This window comes from Diabrotica virgifera, chromosome 1, assembly GCF_917563875.1.
Source record: "Diabrotica virgifera virgifera chromosome 1, PGI_DIABVI_V3a".
Classification (NCBI taxonomy): Eukaryota; Metazoa; Arthropoda; class Insecta; order Coleoptera; family Chrysomelidae; genus Diabrotica; species Diabrotica virgifera.
Window position 1 is genome coordinate 179,391,534 of NC_065443.1, and position 8,907 is coordinate 179,400,440.

At 32.1% G+C, this 8,907-nt stretch overlaps 1 long non-coding RNA gene across 1 annotated transcript; it reads right to left on the reverse strand.

The window, feature by feature from the left end:
- Positions 1-1,064: 1,064 nt before the first annotated feature.
- Positions 1,065-5,729, reverse strand: LOC126878917 (uncharacterized). Its single transcript, XR_007695875.1, has 3 exons — positions 4,852-5,729; positions 4,152-4,305; positions 1,065-2,300 (listed from the first exon to the last, which is right to left on the reverse strand). It is a non-coding gene; the product is annotated as an uncharacterized LOC126878917 (long non-coding RNA).
- Between the last annotated feature and the right edge of the window lie 3,178 nt (positions 5,730-8,907).

Here is an 8,907-nt window from a genome sequence, read left to right on the forward strand (position 1 = left end):
AAAACACACATAATCAACCTCAGTCAACGTAAAATTCTGGTTAACATTAAAATGTTAATTATATAAAAGTTTATAAATTTTATAAAATATTTAAAATCAGCTGTATCTGTAGATGCAGTACTACCATAACGTGACACAGGGTGACAAACAAAATTTCGACCAATCACGTGCCGAATTTCATACAATTTTCGATACAAGAACTTGCATAGTGTCATACAGGGCACAAATGTACGTACAAGAAATGAGACAAGAAAATGTATACAAGAAACGATATCAGAAACGATATTAGAAATGATACAAGAAAATGCATAGTGTCATACAGCCTTTAGAGGCCCATGGCTTGAAAAGTTTGTTTTTTTTTCTTCATTTTCACGTTTCTTTATGTACTAAGATCTTCTCTGGCTTGATATGTGATTTTTCTTCATTCCTTCCTGTTATTCATTTTTCTTTTCTGAACCTGTAGCACCATTCTTTCCAAATCTTTTTCGACCTCTTGCTTCCATCTATTTTTCGGCCTTCCTCTTCTCTTTCTTGAAGCTGTAGTGTAGTTTAGTACCCTTTTTGGAGTCCTCGTGTTTGGCATCCTTTCAATGTGACCTCGCCATCTAAGTCTCTGTGCCTTTATCACTCATTTGAAGTTACAAGATGAAGTGATTTTTTCCAATATATCGAAAACTATTAGAGATTTTTTATTGAAAATGGACATGTGGCATTATTATGGCAGCAGTATCTTACGAAAAAACTATAGTAAAATTTGGACACCCCATAAAAATTTTATAGGGGTTTTGTTCCTATAAACCCCCCCCCCCAAACTTTTGTGCATGTTTCAATTTAATTATTATTGTAGTACCATTTAAACACAACGTTTTAAAAACTTTTTTGCCTCTTATTGCTTTTTCGAAAAGTCAATTTTTATCGAAATATTTTGAATATTTGTCAAATCCACCACATATTTGTACCTATATGGTTAAGTACGATTATGGAGACTTAATAATAATATGCAGACTTATTTATGCTTTACATTTTTAGGTATATTTTGAACCATAGTAAAAAAGAAGCCAGATCACGATAAAACGTGCCTTATCGAAAAAATACAAAGAGGCAAAAATGTTTTAAAAACATTCTGTTTAACTAATGGTACCTCAGTAATAGTTTAATTGGAACGTACACAAACATTTGGGGGGTTTAAAGGAACAAAACCCCCATACAATTTTTATGTAGACATGTTAAAAAAGAAGTCGCAACTCGATAAAAACTGCCTTATCTGAAAAATACTAAGAAACAAAAATATTGAATTTAACTAATGGTACCACAATAATAAAATTGAATTGGAACGTACACAAAAGTTTGGGAGGATCTAAGGGATCAAAACCCCCATAAAATTTTTATGGGGTGCACAACCCTAATAACACAAAACATTCCATGAATGTTCCTAGAATGTACTCACAGGACATTCCAAACATTCCTGGAATGTCCCCAAATGCACACGAATGTCCCTGGAAAGTCCCTGGAATGTGCTGTGTCAGCATTTTAAATATTCTTAGAATGTTCTGTTGGAACATTCCATGAATGTCTACGAATGTTCTTTGGACATTCACAGTATATGTTTTAGACTGAATGTCTTGTTGGAACATTCCATGAATGTTCTTTGGACATTCACAGTATATTTTTTAGACTGAATGTCTTGTTGGGACATTCCATGAATGTTGGAACATTCCATGAATGTTCTTTGGACATTCACAGTATATTTTTTAGACTAAATGTCTTGTTGGAACATTCCATGAATGTCTACGAACGTTCTTTGAACATTCACAGTATATTTTTTAGACATTCTCTGAAATATATCGTCAGTGCTGTGACAATACCTCCTATATCTTTTTTCATGAGGTTTGCAGGAGACGAAAAACATTTTTTAAGGTCACCTCCTGTTTGCATACGTAAGTTCTGGCTTGTTTTGTAGTAAATAGATAGTTAAATTTACTGCAAAACAAGTCAAAAAATATATGAAAACAGGAGGTGGCCCAAACAAGTTTTTAGTCTATCTTACAAATCTCATGAAAAAACAGATAGGAGGTATTGTCACATCACTGACGATATGTGGCCATACCAAATAATGCATCCTTGATAAATATAAACATTTTTATTGCAAAAAATCTTTTCATACATTTTTTTAATGTAATTTACTGATATTCCTATAAAAAAATGTGTCACATTTGCTTTGTAAACCTTTCTTTTGCCTTTCATAGCCACATATTCCATTTCCTTCCTGGTTTTTTGTAGACCACTTCTCTCAGCTGATTCTAAAAGAAAATAAAATAAATGGTAATTTTTCTATCCTTTACAATTAACAATCAGAAGAAATATTTACAGGTAATAATATGCATATAATAATAATAATAAAATAAATAATAAATTAAATAATATTTAAATAAATAATAAATAATATTTAATAAAGAAAATAATAAAACATTTTGTATTTTGACAACGACGTCCGATGTGAAAGTAGAAACCATAATAAAGTTATTTTTTCAAGTAAATTCTGGCTTATTTCCCCATTAAAATAGTTACAATAATTACAAAAATGCCACAAAGAAATAGCTTCTTCACAAACTAATAAGTATTTTGTTTTATTATATTTATTGTTTTTATTATTTACTTTAACTTAAGATTATAACTTAATTGTTGTTTTCTATTTCTGATGTTTTTATTTATTTGCATTCAATATTAATCTGTTTTCTTGTATAATCTACTTCGCAATAATTATGTGATATATTGCGACTTAAAATGAATTCAAAAATTTTTTGTAATTGGGCAACAATGTCAACTTAGACCTCTGATGTAGATAATGAAGAACAACGGTATCTACAGTTGGAAAAATGAAAGAATAGGGCTTTTCATCAATTGTCATTTGTTTCGAGCTTCTGTCATGTGTCACATAATATTAATATATCTACGTCATATGTCTTTGGTTTGTATCTATTATTGTATATACCAATAACGTATGTAGTAGATATATTAATATTATATGACACATGACAAAAGCTCGAAACAAATGACTGTGAATGAAAAGCCCTATAGGGCTTTTCATTCACAGTCATTTGTTTCGAGCTTCTGTCATGATAGGGCTTTTCATTCACAGTCATTTGTTTCGAGCTTTTGTCATGTGTCACATAATATTAATATATATACGTCATACGTTATTGGCATATACCCATGATACACACCAAAGACGTATGACGTAGATATATTAATATTATGTGACACATGACAGAAGCTCGAAACAAATGACAATCGATGAAAAGCCCTATACCCATGAACGATCACATCAATCACTTATTTTGTATTTGCTATCTTTTTCTATTTTAGAACAAATAGAAAATGATATAAAAACATTAAAAATAAAAAACTGGAGAAAAAAAGCACGAAACAGATCAGAGTGGAGAAGAATCCTGGAACAGGCCAAGACCCAGAAAGGGCTGTCGAGCCAATGATGATGATGATCTTTTTCTATAGGTAACAAACGTTTGTGATTTATAGAAAAAGACAGCAAATAGGGCTTTTCATCAACTGTCATTTGTTTCGAGCTTCTGTCATGTGTCACATAATATTAATATATCTACGTCATACGTCTTTGGTTTGTATCATTGGTATATGCCAATAACTTATGACATAGATATAGTAATATTGTGTGACACATGACAGAAGCTCGAAACAAATGACTGTGAATGAAAAGCCCTATACAAAATAAGTGATTGATGTGATCGTTCATCGTTATAGGGTTTTTCATTCAGTCATTTGTTTCGAGCTTCTGTCATGTGTCACATAATATTAATATATCTACGTCATACGTTATTTATATAATCAATGATACAAACCAAAGACGTATGACGTAGATATATTAATATATGTGACACATGACAGAAGCTCGAAACAAATGACAATGAACAAAGCCCTATATTGCTTTTCATCGATTGTCATTTGTTTCGAGCTTCTGTCATATGTTATATAATCTGTGTATAATATTAATACAACACGGATTATACGACATATGACAGTAGCTCGAAACAAATGACTGTAAATGAAAAGCCCTATTCTTTAATTTTTCCAACTGTATATTGTAATTGTATTCTTAATTGGGTTAAGCATATTACCTGTGTGATATAAGCTATTGGAACAGCACAGTCTCTCAAACGGTTGAAAGTGAAGTTCTGTCAATATCTTTTTCTAAAAAATGTTTTGAACATACTGCTCTATTAACAAATCTGATCAATACTTCATGCCTTCTTTGCAGGATCTTCTGGAAAGCTAAAAATACAAAATATATGCATTACTGAGCATTATTAACAAATTTTAGTTTTAAATAAAAAATATGATTAATGAACTCACAAAATATTATAAAAAGCAGCTTAGAAATTGTTTATTAGTATAGTCGTTTCCCTAGCCACAACTGGCTAGTGATTTTAGTAGGTAATTTTTTTGTTTTTGGCCATTTTTGCCAAAATTACTAACTATTTAGTTATTTTTTTGCCAATTTTACCAAATTGTCAAAATTATTTACTAAAATCACTAGCCAGTTGTGTCTGAGACTAAGTTTAGCGAACCGACTGTACTATTCATACTGTGTATTCATTAGTTGGTACTATTATAGTGTGTGGTCTACCATCCTGTTTATAAACGCATACATTAGCAAAAACGCAAAAAAAAATTTAATTTTACAAATAATCCGTTTGTTATTAACTCTATTTACTATTTTAGTTAGGAATAAGCAAGTTTGTGGCTTATTCGCAATTATTAAAATAATAAATGGATATTTTCTGAAATAGGGGCATGCCTTTGTTTACATATACTAACCTTTGAAACATTATTCCTGCAGATTTTTTATCTACATTGCTTCTGCTACTCCAACTGATTTTATGCACTATATTAATAATACTATTAAAGTTATTATAAAAGTATCCGAATTAAAAAATATTCTTAAAAAGCACAAATAAAAACAAACAACGATCACGCACGGCAAGGTGGCCAAGGCCAAGATGCATGTCAAGATGGCCGAAGCACCGAAGTCTGAAGTGAGGTCATTGGTCGTTTTTAGTCACGTGATGCCCTCTCTAAGCACCATGCACAAATACATGCGCCGTGAATTTGAAAATGAACATATAGGAACATTGGTAGTATGTTCACAGAATGTCTTATGGTAACATTCCACGAATAATTTAATCAGATGTTCACCGAATGTTCCCTAAATGTCCAGGACATTCAAATATTGATAGAACTTTGGTAGTCCATTCCTGGAATGTTGTGTGTTAGGGAAATTTCACCATAATTTTTCTTTAAGATATTCCTGCCATAATAATGCCACATGTCCATTTTCAATAAAAAATCGCTAATAGTTTTCGATATAATCGAAAAAATCTATTTTCATTTTGTAATTTCAAAGGGCTGTAACTTTTTTTATGTGCATATTTGTACTAAGGTAAGTTAGGTTCATTCGAACTATTTTTGGTCCCAGAATATGTGATTTAATTTATGACCTGTATTTTTGTTACACCCTGTATACAGCCCATTACGCACCACCTTAAAAATTGGGCATTTTTGATGTCTCGAATTTCCTAAACATGTTTTTGCATCTAAGTGATTTTTTTATAATATTCTAGCCTAGGCCCTAGGCTATAGGTTAAGTACCTCCTTATGCTTGTCATGCACGGGGAGCTATACTGTAATATATATTATATCACATCGCTCTCTATAGTAATGAGTGAGCCTGCACATATGGAACCATTTGTTTCCTGTCTGCAGGCTCACTCATTACTATAGAGAGCGATATGATATAATGTACATATACTACAGCATAGCTCCCTGTGCATGACAAGCTTAAGGAGGTAACCTATAGCCTAGGCTATAATATTATAAAAAAATCACTTAGATGAAACAACAGGTTTAGGAAATACGAGACATCAAAAATACCCCATATTTAAGGTGGTGCGTTAATTTCTTGGAGAAGTGTATTGTAATTTAATGTAAATAATGTAATATCCAATAATTGTAATTTAATATAAAATGTAATATAAGTTCCTTAAAAAATATATTTTTTATTTCCCACGACATTAGATGGATGTTCGGCAGCAAGACATTGGACCAAACTGGGACGTCCTATGAAGGCCCAATTGACGTCCACCGAATGTCCCTTCGGATGTTAAGTGGACCTCCATTGAACGTTTGGCAACGTGGCATTTGGACCAAAATTGGACGTCCTGTTAAGGTCCAATTCACGTCCCCTAGGACGTCCGGTTAAGGTCCAATTTACTTCCGATTAAGTTCCAATTTACGTCCGATTAATGTCCCATTTACGTCCGATGAAGGTCCAATTTACGTCCTATTAAGGTCCAATTTACGTCCGATTAAGGTCCAATTTACGTCCGATTAAGGTCCAATTTACGTCCGATTAAGGTCCCATTTACGTCCGATTAAGGTCCAATTTACGTCCTATTAAAGTCCAATTTACGTTCGGTTAAGGTCCAATTTACGTCCGATTAAGGTCCAATTTACGTCCGATTAAGGTCCAATTTATGTCCGATTAAGGTCCAATTTACGTCCGATTAAGGTCCAATTTACTTCCGATTAAGGTCCAATTTACGTCCGATTAAGGTCCAATTTACGTCGCCTAGGACGTCCGATTAAGGTCCAAATTACGTTTGATTAAGGTCCAATATACGTCCCCTCGGACCTTAGATGGACGTCCAATGGACGTTCGGTAGCGCGACATTTGGACCAAAATAGGACGTATAAAGGACGTTCCTCGGACGAAAACGGACGTCCCTAAAGTCCGTGAAGGACGTCCTTGTGCTATTAGGGGAGGTGTAACTTGTTACCATAAAATATTAAAAATAAACATTGTAAAATGTATGGTTAAAGTCTGGGTACTTTTTTAGATTTTTGAATTGAAAATTCCTTAATTATGTCTGACATATCTAGTACCTTTAAGGCTATGGGTACATAATTCGCAAATATTTTACGGCTATCCCTACCTTTTCTGTCTTTACATGGCAAATTACGTGTAGTACAATTCACACTGGTATGGATATGTATACATTACTAGAATGTCATTCTACTTGACAATGTTATAACTAACTTAGAGATGGCTTTTGAATGTTCTTGGATAACTGTTATTTTTTGTATAATTGCATATTAATTCAGTTAATAAATGTGATAATTTTTTCACTAGCTATGTATTCAGTGATTGTAATAATTTATATGTACCTACAACAAAAACTAATCCTCAATCGAGAAAAGTGTTAAAGTGATTTTTTTAATAATATATTGTTATTATGGAACGCTTCCAATTTTGAACATCTTTAACAACAAAATACTTGGATCACAGAATATATCTTGATGTATTCTCTGCTTCTATCTTCCATAAATAATACACAATAAATAACTTTTTATAAATTTCCCCTCTTAAATCAATTACTTATTAAATACACTATACAATATCAATATTATTTAATCAACAACTAAAAATATTCCCGATTCATGTCAAATAATTATTTAAAATTGTCACTGATTGTTAGTTTCTGACTGACAATATTCTATTCGACTAAGTGCGTTGTATGACAAAGATAGATTTGGAAAATATTACACCGACATTGGGCTCATTTTTTTCGAATCCTGAAAAAACCAATAAATATTTTTGAAAAATCTAAACGCAGAATGAAAGACTAAATTATTACCAAGGGCCGAAAGTCCCTTAGAATAAATAAAAAGTTTATTTTGAATGAGATATTTGAAATTAAAAATAACACTAAATTTTCTCTTAGTTTTTCACCCCTGTAACTTATTAAAATAAACATTATAGAAGTTCTCAGGGACTTTCGGCCCTCGCTAATAACGTAATATTTCATTCTGCGTTTAAATTTTTAAAAAATACTTATTAGTTTTCTCAGGATTTGAAAAAAATTAATCCCCATTTGAATAGCATTGCGGCCGGAAAAACGTACCGATCCTCTTAAGACATCGTGTTTAATGCTCAATATAGAGAGACGAAACGCCCATCATAGACCGAAGGCGATTTTTAATTAACTTTAGTTTTGAGAATGATCACTCTCCACTGCAGTTAGAGACAGCAAGGCTGGACTTGATCTCTAGAATTCATACATACACCATTTTTTTCACTTATTCATAAGCTTCACTTATATTTTTGATAAGAATGTTTTTTCGATAAAATACTTACTTTTTTAGTCATTTGCAAAAAACCGTTTAAAAACGTGTTTTTTTGTTGAAAAATGAACATATTCACTCTGAAAATTTACTGCAAATAACTGAAATAATAACAGACTTCTTCAAAGAAAAGTTTTAAAAAAACGGAGATCCACTATATGATGGAATTATACTGCATCAAACGGATACCAAAGAAACAACCCTCTTTAATAGCTTAAATGCAAGAAGCGGCTACCAGAGAAACAACAAATCACCTGGATTAGACAAATTAGCGCAGAATTAATAAAAGAAAGCGGATACTCCCTATTGAAAGGGATGCACAAATTAATAGTGAACATAAATATTGAATAATAAACCACTGGCACAAGACTGGAATACCGGAGTAATTATTCTACTACATAAAAAGGGAGATCAGCTTCAATGTAAAAACTACCGAGCAATAACGCTACTCACTGTCGCAATAATATGAACAATAAAAATCATGTCAAAAATACTATCAAATATTGTGTATGAGCGATTGACACCATATGCGGAACAAATAGTTGGGAGATATCAATGTGGTCTCTGCAGGCAGAAGTCCATAATAGATCAGATCTTCGTCTTGAGCCAAATCTTGGAAAAGGATAGTGAATGTAATATAGACACACATCATCTCTTCATTGATTTTGAGAGTGCCTATGATAGCATCCATCC